We start from the raw sequence: 15,663 nt of genomic DNA on the forward strand, positions 1-15,663 counted from the left end.
TCTTTCTCCTGATATACTTATAGGGTGCTGACATCATCAGTGTTTAGAAAGGGGAATAGGCATCCTGTGGTGTGTTTTCCCACTTGCTAAAAGGAACATTTCCCTCACACAGACTTGCACACAGACCAACCACAATCACCCACACACACACACTCTGGATAAGCTGTCATTCCCTAGGGCAAACAGCCTAGTGTTGACCTCTACACCCATATGTTTAACTGTCAGATGCACATTATTTGGTGCTGATAGCAGTGTTTGCAGGTCTTTATTGCCATAACATTTCCTGTTTGTATGAACAACTTGTGTATCTGTGGAAGATGTTTGCATATGGGGGAAATCCACTATATCATGTATGTCTCTGTAGTCATTTAAGTGTGAGCACTGGTCAGATTGCTATAATGTTGTTGATTACTGGAATAACACGTACATATACCAGATATATGTGGCAAAATGCTAAACTGATATTTGGACTAAGTGTGTGAGCATGCCCAGTTCAGCCTTCCCATGCCATGTTGTGTGAAAGATGTCTCATTTATCAAAGTGTGTGAGCATGCCCAGTGTGAGCTTTCCATATGTTGAACTCTGCAACCCATCACATTTGTGGCTGAGTGTGAACTTCAACAAATATCTCCTGTTTATGGTTGTGTGTTCTGTGTCATGTTGTGTAGTTACTGTCCAAATGCTTTTTGTGTGAACACAACAGGGATTATACTGTGCCTGCAGGGTTTGCATGGGATACTTTGCATACAATTGTCAACATCCGTTCATACTGACCTAACACTGTAGTACTGTATAGTGTAGTGGTTCAGTACTTTCACTGTGGTGGACAGTATCCTGGGCTTTAGTCCTATCACTACTTTACATTTCCATAGTGAGCACAACAGCCTGGTTAGGGTCCAGTTGTGCACATCTGACCATGTTGCATTATGTTCAGATATTAACTACTTACAACAGCCTCATCCAACATCAGTAGTGTATTCCACAACATAGGTGTACATTGGCAAACACTACCGATGTGCCCTAGGCCATTTCTAATGCTAGTCAGAGAGTGTGTTTGTCCTTCAACACATTGTAAGTGTAGTTTGCCATGACATATGTCATGTTTAGTATACTGTGCCTCTGTCTACCCGTGACATAACAGTGATACCCAGGGTAAACCTACCATCTCCATCCACTCATTAAGATTCCTGTTGAGGAGAATCAACGAGTGACTCGATGGATAACCTGTACTGGTAGTTTATGTGTTATGGATAATGCAGTACAGCTTGTCCTATGTATGTCAGTGATGGGGTTCAGGTCCCTCATGTGCATAGCTCACTGCCATTCAGATTGTACAAGGTGCAGCATGTTCATTGATTCCAGCTTGGACATGGCTTTCTACATCAGGCACAGCTTGCGTCTGGGTGGCCAGCATGGCAGTGTGTGGAGTTGCACTCTGTTTAATCAGGCAACACATTACATCTGTTCAAGCTCTTTGATACTCCTGGTGAGGTACTGTTGTGGACTTTACAGTTGATGGAGGTGTCTGCTGAGGTACACCCCACAGGGGCTGTTGTAGTCAATTGTATGCTGATGAAGGATAACTGCAGAACCACAATGACCTCCCCTTATCTAGATGTCATAACCTTCATGATTAGGTTGGTATATGGATTGTTTCTGTTAGCACTACAGCCACATGTTTGTCCAATGCAGGATATCTATCACCTTGTGTACCCAGGTCTGTCATTACATGTTAAGTATGTAATGGGTTAACACCTATGTGGTAATTGGTGGTCACTTACTGTATATCCACAGAGGTTGACTATACAGTTTTCTCCATTTAACTTGCTGACATGGCTATGGCACCAGTTGTCTGTTTCTATGTGGCCCTTTTGTGGGATGCTTGTGTCAGCTGGAGTGTCAGATATGTTGGGCAGTTTTTAGTCCTCTGCAAACATGTTCAGGCACAGTCCTTACATGTTGGCCTGTACCTATGGGGCATATATACCAGATGGGGAAGGTCCCAGGAACAAGCTTTGTGGGATACCTGTTATATGTGGTTTGTAGTCTGACATGGCTGCAGCATGTCTGACCATGTCAGTTCTGTCGTTGGTCTGGTTTGCAACCCCTCTAGTGCATAGGGGTGTATATATAAGCTGGTGAGCATATCTATATTGAACACGTAGCGTATTGTATGGAAGGCTTTGCAAGGTCCAGCTATGCTGTGCGGACCACATTGCCCTCATCAGTGACCTCAATTACTGTTTCAACTGAGTCACACATGTTTAGGGGCAGGGTCTGCACTTAATAAACCCACACTGGGTAGGGTCGGGTGTCAATAGATCCCCAATATCTTTATGTCTACGGTACATGCTGATCCTTTCCATTGCTGTGCAGACCAAGCTTCTCAGGATTCTGTGGTGGTTGTTTTTAGTATCCATTCAGGCGACACCTTTCTTGAGAATGACCACTGTTGTTATACACTGCTCTTTGGGTACATATCCTGTGGTAAGGCTGACATAATGTCAGGAAGGTAGCAGTCTGCTGGGAAAGATATTTTGCATTATGGGGGAGGGGGGTTTGCACTGCACCTGTCAGGATGTATGTTGGCAATACGTGTGTGTGTTTGGTATGTTGTTTGTAATATTTGTGTGATCCAGAGCATATCTGGGAATTCATAACACGCTTCCTACCATCAGTTGCAGCAGCCTTGGGATTATCCTTAGTGTCCTGTACAATTTGTATCATAATAGGTTCATAGGTTCATACTAGGCTATCCACCCTAGGGCATTTGTAAGCCTAGCCACAGTGTGTGTGGCTTTGCCACCCCTGCTATGTGAATATTATGGCCATTTATGATTTACTTAGCTGTGCCTCTGTCTGGACATGACACAGTAAAGACCCCCAGTGTACATCTACAATTATCCATCCATTTTGCCAACTTCCTGTTGAAGAGTGTCAGTGAGGGCTCTGCCTAACATGTAGTGGTATTCTGTTCCAGGGTGTGGAGAGCCTCAGGGTTAGGTATCTGTCCCTCCAGCACATCCTATTTCATTATGTGTTGAGGTTGACATCTCTGACTCACACAGCTCCGATGGCTTTGAGTTTTCTGGGGTGGAGCATGTCCATTACTTCTGTGTTGGACATGGACTTGTACAACAGACATACAATGCCTCTGTGTAGGCTGTATGTGACTGCATTCAGCTGTGGTGTCTACAGCCAGGCAGCATATGACATATATTTGAGACCCTTTCTAACTCTTGGTGAGGTACCTTTGAGGTCTTTCTAACTGCTGCAGCTGCCAGGTAATGTACATCCCAAATGAGGCATTGTACTACATTATGGGTCTGATAAGGGAACAGTATAGGGGCACAATGACCTTTGTTGACGTAGATGTGACTCCTTTCATGATACAGTGTCCAATATAGACAGTCTTCCTAGCCAGATTGGCAATGTCACTGTCACATAACAGGTTACTGTCCACTTGTGTCACTAGGTCCCTGATTACTCCTTCCATACATAATGGTTTATCACCTATGTGGTAGTTTGTGTGTACCTTGTTTTGTATTTGGTGGTACATTCATACTGTCCACTGTCTTCAGGACAGCAGGGTGGGGTTCCTGTGTGTGAGAGTGTGGTCTGTATCATGCTACAGACTGTACAGCAGTCTTGCCTACGGTTAGTTGCACATGGGTGGACTGCAATGACGTAAGCATTGTCAGTTAACTGGACGTATAGGTGTCTGTGCTGAATATGGATACTCACCCTCCTTTTATGTTTTGTTCTAGGTTTTGTGGCCATAACACATGATATGTGGTATTACCTGGTAGTGCTGGTGTGCTGTCATGAGGCTTGCAGCAGGTTTCTATCACTGGACAGACATCGATGTTCTCCATACTGGGGAGGGCCTCAGGAGCATGCATATTGAGGTTTACACGTCTGGCATTGATCAGCATTACCCTTCTGTTTCTTTCCAGTTTTGCTTTCTATGGTGGTGGGTTAGTCTTTTCGGCCTTGCATACAAAAGGATCTCTGTAGGTTGCAACAGCCTTAGGCAATATCCAGACGCCCATGGGTAACAGGTGCAAGCCATCCCTGGAACAGCAGCATGTCTCACTATGGAGTCACCTATTACAACTGTATCAGGCATGTTGTTTCTCCTTCTGTCCTGTGACTGTTTGGCACACCAGCTTTGTGTACTATGTGTTACATGTGCTATGTCTGGAGGTTGTTTTATTGGGTGTCTGCTTTGGAGGCTTGTGTTGGTGTTGTGTGTTTGTAATTAGGGCCTCTGGGAATGTTTTTGTGTTTATGTGTTTGGTTTACAGTCATTGTATGTCTATGTGGGACTGGGTTTGTGGTGTATGTGGTTACCTTCTCCTCCTGACTAGTTTTGACAGTACTGATTTGGGGGTGCTCAGGCTCCGGTTTGGCTACCTGGTATGTGTATCACATATATTTGTATTTATTGGGGTGAGTTGTTGTTGTGTGTGTACTTGGGACAGGTGTCACATTGCCTCTGGATTCACAGATTCTACTTGTTTTGCCTGGCCTTAGTGGATTGTATGTGTGGACACATTTTATTGCCATACTAGTGATCACTGATTACTTCACTTTTTATGTTTGATCTATCATGTGGTAGCTTCCTCATTCTCTTCAATGGTTTAGTAATTGCTGGAGTCCAGCATGTCAGATGCCTGGGTGTATGGCATTGTGTCTTGTTGTTATTTGTGATTGCAGGCTCCAAGCACTCTTGGCTGTGTTCATGGAATGCCTGTATAACATGTTCTGCAGTGTGTCCCATATTCTGGACTTGCACAGGGCCTTTCTTGGATTCCACATTGGTTTGTAGGGGTGCAAGCTATGCTTTATACGTGTGTTTCACTGTGGTATTCTGGCCAGGGACTGGGGTCGGGATGTGTAACTACAGTGTGATTACTCTATGGTCTGGTCTTACCAGTGAGGGATATACTTCTCATCTTGACATCCAGTACACATATTTCTGATTATCACATCCAGTATGCTTTCCCATCTTGTGGAAGTGTTACATTTTGCATGTCCATTTTGTTTGATGGATTCTGGGAAATTTTCTACAAATGTGTCGGTGCTAGTATAATACAAAGAGTATAGTGACAGACTTCTCAAAAGCTGACTTCACACTTCTTCAGACTGAGATGGTATCCTCTAAGCCCACTGGGCCAGTGGAAACCACAACACACAATGGTGAATCCTTCACAAACGCTTTCTACGGACATCTCCAAGAAAGCATGGACCATGCAATCACAAATAAAACCAAGACCCTCTCCACCAAGGGAAAGTGGCCTGTCTGGTGGACCCCAGCCATAAACAAACTGTATCACAAAAGAAGGATACTAATGCAAGACAGAGCTACATCTCCTAAAGGGAAGGCAGCTGTGATCAGCACTAGTAAAAAGCTACATTCTCTCATAAAGACATCCAAGGTCAACTTGGAGACATAAATTACCAAAGACAATAAAGATAACCACAATGCCTTCTTCAGTTATGTCAGAAACCTGGGTGGGAACCTTCAGATATGCTCAGAGTTGGTACACAACAACATAAATTTCAGTGACCCGACAGATATTGGCAACATTCTGGCAGACAGGTTCAGTGCAATTTTCTCCCTCCCTCACCCCCAAAAGACGATAGTTATCACAGCTGAATGTAACCTCACTGTCATCTCAGATGTCCATGTGAGAGCCGCACTCAGCAAAGACAAAAACACAGCATCAATGGGACCTGATGGTATCCCCAGTTGCGTGCTACATGAACTCCAAGAGGAGCTAAACCCGTATATAAAAATGCTATTTAACCTTAGGCTTGCTACAGGATATGTACCTGAACACTGGCGTACAGCAACAGTGGTCCCACTCCACAAAGGAGATGCCTCCACAGACCCTGGGAACTACCACCACACAAGCTTAACCAGCCTTGTCTGCAAAGCTATGGAAAGAGTCATTATGGAGCTCTTAAACAGAGACATTGGTGACCTACAGACTCTTGATCCCACCCAGTTCAGCTTTGTAAAGGGCAGATCCTGCCTTTGAACCTAGTTGACTATTTTGAAACTGTCAGTAGGGCCATTGATGAGGGCTAAGCGGTCCACACAGCCTACCTGCACTTGGCTAAGGCCTTTGACACAATACCCCACTCAGGCATCATAGACAAGCTCAACAGCTGAAATATAAATCCATATGTCACAGGATAGGTTGCAAAATGGCTAAAAAACAGAACCCATAAAGTCGACATTGCAGGTGCCTTGTCAGATTTAAAGCCAGTCACAAGTGGTGTCCCACAGGGATCTGTCCTGGGACCCCTCTTATTTGGCATTTACTTTTCAGATGTGAAAACAAACATAGGAGGGTTGTGGCTGACAGTTTGCAGATGACTGCAACCTAGGCACCATAGTGAATACATCAGCCGGCACACACATCCTACAGAATGCCCTCACAAAAACAGATAGCTGGTGCCGGAATCATGGCCTGAAACTGAATGCAACTGATGTGTAGTCATCCCCTTTGGGAGGAACAAAGTACCCACAAATTAACACATAGACAGTAACCCACTGAGCACAGAAAAAAAAATCAGACACCTGGGAACCCATGTAGATAGTGACCTCTCGCTTGACACCCATGTTGCCAAAGTGGTTAGAAAGACTTTCTATCTTGCCCACATTATCATGAAGGGTTTTCCATCCAGATCAATCATTGTACCCCTATACTTCTCCCTTATCAGGCCCATGATTGAATACAAAGCCCCATTTGGTATGTACCTCACCCAGCACTTGCAACAGCTGGAGAGACCCCAAAAGTACCTTACCAAGAGGATCAAGGGTCTACAACACGTCATATGCTTCCAGACTAAAGAAAATCCAGCTCTATTCAGTAGCATACTGCCTACTTACAGGTGACCTATGCCTGACATACAAGACCATGTCCAATCAGGATTTGATGGACATGCTCCACTGCAAGCAATCCAAATCCACCAGAACCATGAGAGCTAAAGATTTGAACCTCAGCACATACATGTATAGGACATGCTGGAGGGACAGATTCATAACTCAGAGGCTTCTCACACTCTAGCACAGAATCCCAGTTCATGTTAGACAGAGTCCCTCACTGACTCTCTTCAAGAGAAATCTGGACAAGTGGATGTGAGATTGTAGGTTTACCCCAGGGGTCCTCCCTGTGTCACTACTAGACAGAGGCACAGTCAATTTTTTCGATTAAGTAAAGGGGTCATAATGTGTCACTACTAAGTCAGAGGCACAATATTCGGAATCTGTTCTGTACACTTATTACCACTATAAGGGGTGGCAATAGCCACATCACTATGGCTAGGCTTATAAATGCACTAGGGCAGATAGCCTAGTAATAAACTATGAAACTATGAAACTATGGTGTATGTGTAGGTATTTTCAGTCAAGCAATAAAATGTGGTTTGGGGGGCTTGATATCTTCATGTATTCCAACATAGGCCTGATACAGTTCCTGCTATTAGGACAGTGGTCTGCAGCAAGCTATATAGTGGTAGGCAGTTTTAGCCATTGGTATTTGACCATGGCTAATCCATGCTGCTTCTTGTTGTGGTACCAACATGGGGGTGTGGTTATCCATGACATTTATTGCTAGTCACCCTCGTTTTGTAGCTTGTTCCATGTTTTGCAGCTGTACATCACTGTATGAGGTGTGACCTGGCAGTGTTAGGGTGCTGATGTGGGCTTTGACCCAGTTTTCTATTACAGCACTGATATCTACATTCTCTATACTGTGTGTTTACACTGCATGCATCTTGCTGTTTATACTTCTGGCATTGGGTAGCATTACATCTAGGTTCCTATCCCTTGTGGTACCTATGAAGGTGGGTTTGTGCTTTTGTGGTTCATGATTGGTGAGGGTGGATGTTAGTCAGGGTCCTCAGGTGTGCATATGGTACATGGTGTTACATTACTTAACACATGGCATTCATGCCTCAGGTGGTGCTGCAGGGCTGCCTCTGTCGGATGCACATACTACACTCCCTGTACATGTTTGGAAGCAGGTTGTGTCATGTTAGGCATCCCTGTTACTATATGAGTGAGTCGGAGGGGGTATCAGTCCCAGTGTTCCTACTGAGCCAGTGTATGTGCTATGCATTGCCTCTTTGTCAAGGCCAGGGCATACTGGGCATGCCTCCTTCTGCTTACTGGGGCAAGGTCAGGTTGTTCCTCCTCCGAGTCACCCTCTGCCTGTGGTGGCCTTGGCAATGGTGGGGGTATGTTTGGCCCAGCCCTATGCTGGTCCTGCTGCAGCTGTTTCCACAGGATCATATTATGTAGCATAGCACGTATCATGATCATTTGGGTACATGTAGTTGGTGTGTACTGCAAGGCTCCACCAGATGTGTCCAGAAACCGGAACCGTGACTTGAGCAGCCCAAACACACGCTCTTTGACATTACGTGTTTGTGCGTGTGCCTCATTATGGCGTTCCTGTTCAGGTGTGTGTGCATTTCTGATGGGTGTCATCAGCCACGGCTCAAGTGCATAACCTGCATCCCCCACTAGGTGTCCGTGTGGGAAGTCCCCACTGGCAAATGATTGGTACAGCTGCGTCAGATGCCAGATGTGGGAATTGTGGTAGCTCCCAGGGCAGCCAGCACACACATTCATTATTATGCCCTGGGTATCACACACGACCTGGCAGTTGATGGAGGGGAATCCCTTGCGGTTAATATAGGCTCTACCCCGCTCACCGGCTGGTGCTTTGATGCGTATGTGCATGCAGTCTATTGCACCCAGTACCTCAGGGTATCCCGCTATTTGCTGGAAGAGATGCATATTGCTGGCCACAACCTCACGGGCATTGGGGAAATATACATGATCACCGACATGTGCTGACATGGCATCCAGGAACTGGTGTAGTAACCTGGAGGCTGATGCCTGTGATATCCCCATCATATCACCAGTTGGTCTCTGGAAGGTACCTGTTGCTAGTATTCTTAGGACAACACATACCTTGGTTTCCACTGGGATGGGTTCCCCTCTGTTGGTTCTGTGTGTGAGACGTGGCCTGCACAGCTCAACAATTTGCTGCAGAAGGTCTCTGTCCACTCTGTAGCTCACTACTATCTCCAGCTCATGTAACCCATGGTAGGTGACCCTGGGCCTGTATACTCTTCTCCTTCTCCTCACTCTGGGTTGTCTGTCAGCATCTGCATTGTCACGACCCTCAGCAATTCGCCTATGCCTGATTATAACAGCTATGGCAGCCCCTAGCATTTCTGCTCTGAGTTCAGCTTTTTCAGTTTTCAATTCTGATAGCTCACTCCTTTCTTGCAGTATCTCTTGAGAGAAACACCCTGCACTGCTGTTTGCAGTGTTTTAAGTGCTGGGTTGGGCTTCTAGTCTGCCTGTGTAATTGCCTGCTTCCAATTGTTATCACCAATTAACTCCAGCAGTATTCTCTGACAGCTTCCTTGTACTCTGGTTGTTTCCTTTTTCCTCTCTGTTTCCTCAGGGGGAGCAATGTGCACACCAGCATAAGCACGCTCACAGTGGCTTAGACCCGTGCACACATACTTGCACGGTTTGGACTTGGATGATTCATGGGAAAACGCGTGCACACAGCCTTATACATCAGGCAACAGGCTTCCTGATGTTTACATTGCCTTACACGCGTGCACGCCCACGCAAACCGTTTTAAATGGTTTGCAACACGCTCCCACATGGTGAGCCTGCCTTACACGCTCACACACGCGCATGCACATATATCAGGAAAGTTTGAGTGTAGGGATAGTGTACACCCTCTATTTCTTGACTTTCCTAGTGTTCTGTTGGGACACACCTCTCTCCCTGATGTCTGTCTGTCATCTGTCACGTTACACTGCTCTCCAATGTGATACATTTATTTCTATCATTCCCCCCCGTGATGTCACCTACCTCTTACTCTATTCCTCCCCCTTCTGTAACTCTTACACTACTCGAAAAGTTCTCATTAGCTATGTGGCAGTGTGATTCAGTATTGTGACCCTCATTTACATAGGATTGCCTAGTAATGTTTAGTTACATCTCTTACACTGAGCTTCCCCTTGGCAACCACTACGGTGGCCATATTGTTTTGGTCTGCTAGTCCCTGCATTGTCATTCCATGTACTACATAAAACCCACAATTGTGGGCTTATAAGCTTCGGTTTTCACTTTTATGCAGCGCACCCTGTTTGCTGGTGTGATGCAGTTAAACATCAAAATCCCCCGAAAAAAAAAAAAATTATTTTACATAATTTTGCATCACTTTTTAATGCCAATGGCCACATATTTGGCCATTGGCATGCTAGATGACACATATGCAACCTTTATTTGGAGCTGACATAGCTCCGTTAATTTGCAGAAATGTACTCAGTTGTCAGCTGAGTACATTTCTGCAGCTAAAACGTCCGTTACACGGACTGGTTTGGGCTTCCTGGACTGCTCAAATACCTCATTTGCATATCTTTCAGCTGCAAATGAGGTAGTGAGCATTTCCACGCCCAGTCCGTGTAAGAGACGTTTTAGCTAGTCTTTTACATGGAGGTTTGGGCTGTTCCTGGATCGGGAGGCTTACACGGAGGCTTACACTACTCTTAAACTCCGTGTAAGCCTTCGTGAATCCTGCCCATTGTGTTACATATCATCACATAATGTCACTTCATACTCTCTCTCTCACACAGTAACAAGATTATTTATTTTATTTATTTATTTTTATTTTACATTTGTTAACTGGGGGTGTCTGACTGAGCTGAAAAGGCCCTTTTTTAGCAGAGGCCTGGGGAGAAAAGCTCCACAAAGAAAAATTACAGACACATTTAGTTATTTAGCCATGATCAGTATACACACAAATTACAAGAGACATGTTTTTACAGTGGTATGCGGCACATAAACAGTTACAGTGGAGAGAACAAGCAAAAAAATATTAATTTAAAAAAAAAAGGTAATTAATAGATTTGTGGTGTACAGCAGAAATTTGGCACATAGGTAGAATACATACATAGTACACAAGTACAGTACATACATTGTTGATTAGCCAGTGTTTGTGAGTAAGATTGAAAACTATTATCAAGTGCTCTAGATTTAGTATGTATATGTCATATGCTTTCACTAACCTGGGGAGAAATCATGGCACTGCCAACTTTGCTTGAGATGTTGCCTGATGAGGTCTTTAAAGGAGGCTTTGGATGATGTGTTTTGAATGCTAGTAGGGACAGAGTTCCATTTTTTAGCCACTGAACTACTATATAGTGGACTATATTAGATGATGGATAATTTCTCCCTAATTTATGACCTGTTACTTTTGTTACTTTGTGTGGTAAACACTGACACTGATTTGTTAAGTGCAGGTGATGTCAGTACTTATACATCAGGTTTACTGCTGAAAGGAGCAGATGCTCCAGTCTTCAGGGACCAGGCTGAGTTAAAAATAAACAAAAATGCCTACAAGGCACCAGATAAACCAGTTGTCAGTGTTAAATGCCCATACTGCTCACAGCAATGACCCATGGATTTTTTTTAAATGAGTGACCAGGTGGGGGAAAAAAACACAACCAGTAGCAAATCATGATGACAGTCAAACACCAAAATTGCAGCCGGTGAGAAAGCAGTTTTGTTTGGTTTATTTTACTTGATTTATATTAAACAGTCATCAATATGGATTATCAGGGTGTGTGTGTGTGTGTGTGTGTGTGTGTGTGTGTGTGTGTGTGTGTGTGTGTGTGTGTGTGTGTGTGTGTGTGTGTGTGTGTGTGTGCGTGTGTCTGTGTTTCTGTGTGTGTGTATATACACACATGCATATATGTGGTGTGACCATTATTTCATTCCCTTGATTGCAGTCAAACATCACTATCTACACAGTCAAAAATGGGTATTTTCGGGGGGTTGGGGCAGTCTCTGTAAGACTGTAACTGCCATAAGTCTAGTTTCCTTTTAACAGGGTTTAGGATCATTGAGGAGCCAATTGCCCCAGTGCAGTGTCTGGTAAAGTGACTTACTCGGAGGTACAACATCTGGAAATGAATGCAGAGGGACTCAAGTCCTGGACTACAGGAAGCTGCTCATTACCTTACGTTTCTTCACTAACTGTTATGGATGTTTTTTAACCTGAAATATACTAGTCTGGCTAGGAAAATGTCATTCATTTTATCATTTTAAAAAGGTGTCTTTTCTGGATGGTAGAGAAACCAGTCTATGAATGAAAGCAAACACTGATGTAGTATTTAGGGAGTGTGTGCGCGTGTGTGTGTGTGTGTGTGTGTGTGTGTGTGTGTGTGTGTGTGTGTGTGTGTGTGTGTGTGTGTGTGTGTGTGTGTGTGCGTGTGTGTGTCTAAACGTGTGTGTTCAAAGAACAACATAAATGCATTATTGTGCCATTTTTTTCATGAGATCACAGTTAAACATTAGAGATATATTTAGTAAGAGAGTGGTTATTCTGTGTGCTTCTCTTTTGAGGGACATTTGTGATGAAAGCAGCCAACTTTCAGTCTTGCCTTTAAGTAGTAGTGTTTATGTGCATACCTCTCAACCCCTCAGCACAAACAAATCTGGACAAAGCCAAAAATAATGGAGGGACATAGCCCCAAAAATAGGTACACATTTTAAATATGTTTTTTGTAAACTTAGAAAGTTGCTAGAATAAAAGGTCTTTTGTTACTATGCATTTTCTGAAGGGTATGAAGTCTGAGACTTAAATGCCTGTCATTATTTAGTGAAATCAGTCCTTACTGATTTGCCACAAAAATCCAGAAAATCACAAATTTAGTGAGAAACAGACCAAAAATATGAGGCAAAGAAAATATGGACAGTTGAGACGCATATGTGTGTGTGTGTGTGTGTGTGTGTGTGTCTGTATATGAGTGTGTGTGTGTGAGAGAGAGAAAGAGAGCAAGAGAGAGGAAGAGGACATGGTTTGTTTGTGTGAAAAACACTGAAATACAGCACTGCAAGCCAGTATGCCCCCCTCATGATCACAGTCCAACATCAATGGAATAATCAGTCAGAAAGTGGTTGTTTTGGGAGTAGAGGAATCACGGTGAGTAAAGGAAACTGAAGCTGATTACAGTCAAACCTCTGAAATGTAGCCACTTGACTGAACAAAAGTTACACACCAGCACTGCAAAACGTTAACTTTATTCTGAAAAGACTCATTTTAGAGGAGAACTAGAAATGATTATGGTCCAGTTTCATTCAATTTATGAACTTATTTGAATGAATGAATGAATATTTAGTGAACAGGACCCAGAAGATAATTTCAGATTTACCGTTTGGATTTTTTTCTGTCAGATACTTAAGTCACAGCATGTTAACACACTCACCTTTGGTCCTGAAAAATCATAAGGCTGTGGCTTCCATGCCCACTCTGAGTGTTTAGATTGAAGAAACGGCAGTGCACTATTAGGGGCTACTGCACTCTGGCATGTGTCAACCTTTGGACAAGATGTTTAATGGAGGTCTATCAGCTTAAGATGGTGGTACCAAAAGTGGATATAAAAGATCCCACAGCACTTACTGAAAAAAGAGTAGGTGAAGTTACTTCATGCCCTGACCAAACTTTTCCTAGTAGTATAAATGTCACCTTGGTCTCCCATAAAAAGAGGACATTTTGCAGGTCAGCAAAAGAACAAAAAAAAATTACAACTCATCAAGGGCTTTGGACATTAGTGATAAATATACAATGGAGGAAAATTAAAATTAATCAACCATTTATTTTTGCTCTAGCAGCATAGAAAGTTTCATTTTATTAATAGCATATAAGTAAACAAGGGTCCCCAGTATTCTCTAATTGCTATCATTAAAACAATGGCAAGGATTTATATACAGTGCATGGTGCAGAACAAATTCGCATGGATAGCAGCAAATCACAGGATGTGAGTGATTCAAAAGAATATACAGTGCAGTCACACAAGGGGCAAAATAGCACTACATGTGGCACATGCTATGGAGTTAAATGACAGATATTATCAGAAACATATAGAACGGGCACGTTGCCCCTTGATGCATACCTGTTTTTATATCAAAATTCATGGTGTATGTGACAAAAGTGGTGTGTGGATTAGCAGCAACTATAACTTAGCAGCATTTTTAAGGGATCTATATTATAACATCAAAGTCTTACAACTTTGAATGTTATAATATCGAACCATTTCAATCAAAAGACTATAACATTGAACACTCAGAATAGCAAATTTTTTTCCCAGGGAAAAAAATCGCTGTTCCGACAAACATACACACAACACAAGCACACCAAAATAAATAATCCACACTCATACACTTCACAAAACCCTACACTAAACCATACATAAACTACTAGCTATCCACTTACCTTAACCCAACCCTAACCCTAAGGTCCGTAACTACTGCACACTCATCTTACCTGCTCCCTAACCCTAAGGTCCCTATCGTACACTCACCTTACCCGCTCCCTAACCCTAAGGTCCCTATCGCACACTCACCTTACCTGCTCCCTTACCCTAAGGTCCCTAAATATCACACACTCACCTTAACCCGATCTGTTCACACACTTACCTTAACCCGGTCCGTAACCTTCGCTCCACAGTTGAGGAAATAATGAAGCTGCACAAATGGCCCACCGAATAATTTCCCTAGGAAAGTATTCGATATTCTGCAGTTTTGTTTTTTCAGCGTTCGGTGCATAGGGTTCGATATTATAACATTCGGAGTTTTAAGACTTCGATGTTATAATATAGACCCTTTTTAAGTTACTATCGATGCTGTATACAATGTCCATCCTTGCCACTGAAAGAAGTACAGAGAGTGCCTACAGACTGTTGACATTTCTGTCTGGACAGGTAGAGTATAAGGGATGTTATCAAACTGTATCACCCATAAGTGAAATTAAGGGGGATGCATGTGGTAACCATTTCTGTGGATACTAATGTATGTGAAACTTATAATCATCTTAGCAACAAGGACCCTTCAGTGACCAACTGGTGACACATTAAGTATATCTCATGACATGGCCTCATGAATCCTATACCATTATGTTGCAGTATGTGAATTATATCTGGTCCTCGGGCCACAGAGATCAGAACCAGCTCCAACAGCCACTTTACTTTGCCCATATTCATGCGGTCCTGGGAACCATTGATTGTTGGCACATTGTCCAAAAGTAGAAGAGGTAGATACGCCACAACAATCGAAGCAAACCAGGTGAAAAAAGTAAATTATATCCTTTTATTCCATAGAAGTAAGCGCTTTCACGTTACAAAGAACGCTTCATCAGACTTTAACATAGTGCAGGAAACACATCATATTTAAATACTCATAAAGCACCAATGGCACACTTCATCAGTATCACATGTAAAATCACATTAAATCACCTCATCCACTTTTAAAGGTGCAGAGAAATACATATATATATATATATATATATATATATATATATATATATATATACACAAAGGTATAAACTCACAGTAAATATATATAAATAACTTATAAAACTACTTTAATACGCATTAGGGATGTAAATACAAATATATATATGTATAAAAATATATACTTATAATACTCATAAGGATATCCATAAAATACTTATAAAAATATATATATTTCTTAAGATATATATATTTTTTTAAAAATATGTAAATATACCCATAGGGATACTTATAAAATACTTATAAGATACATATGAGAAT

This window comes from Protopterus annectens, chromosome 10.part0 (assembly GCF_019279795.1).
Source record: "Protopterus annectens isolate FY-2018-M chromosome 10.part0, PAN1.0, whole genome shotgun sequence".
NCBI classification, from domain to species: domain Eukaryota; kingdom Metazoa; phylum Chordata; order Ceratodontiformes; family Protopteridae; genus Protopterus; species Protopterus annectens.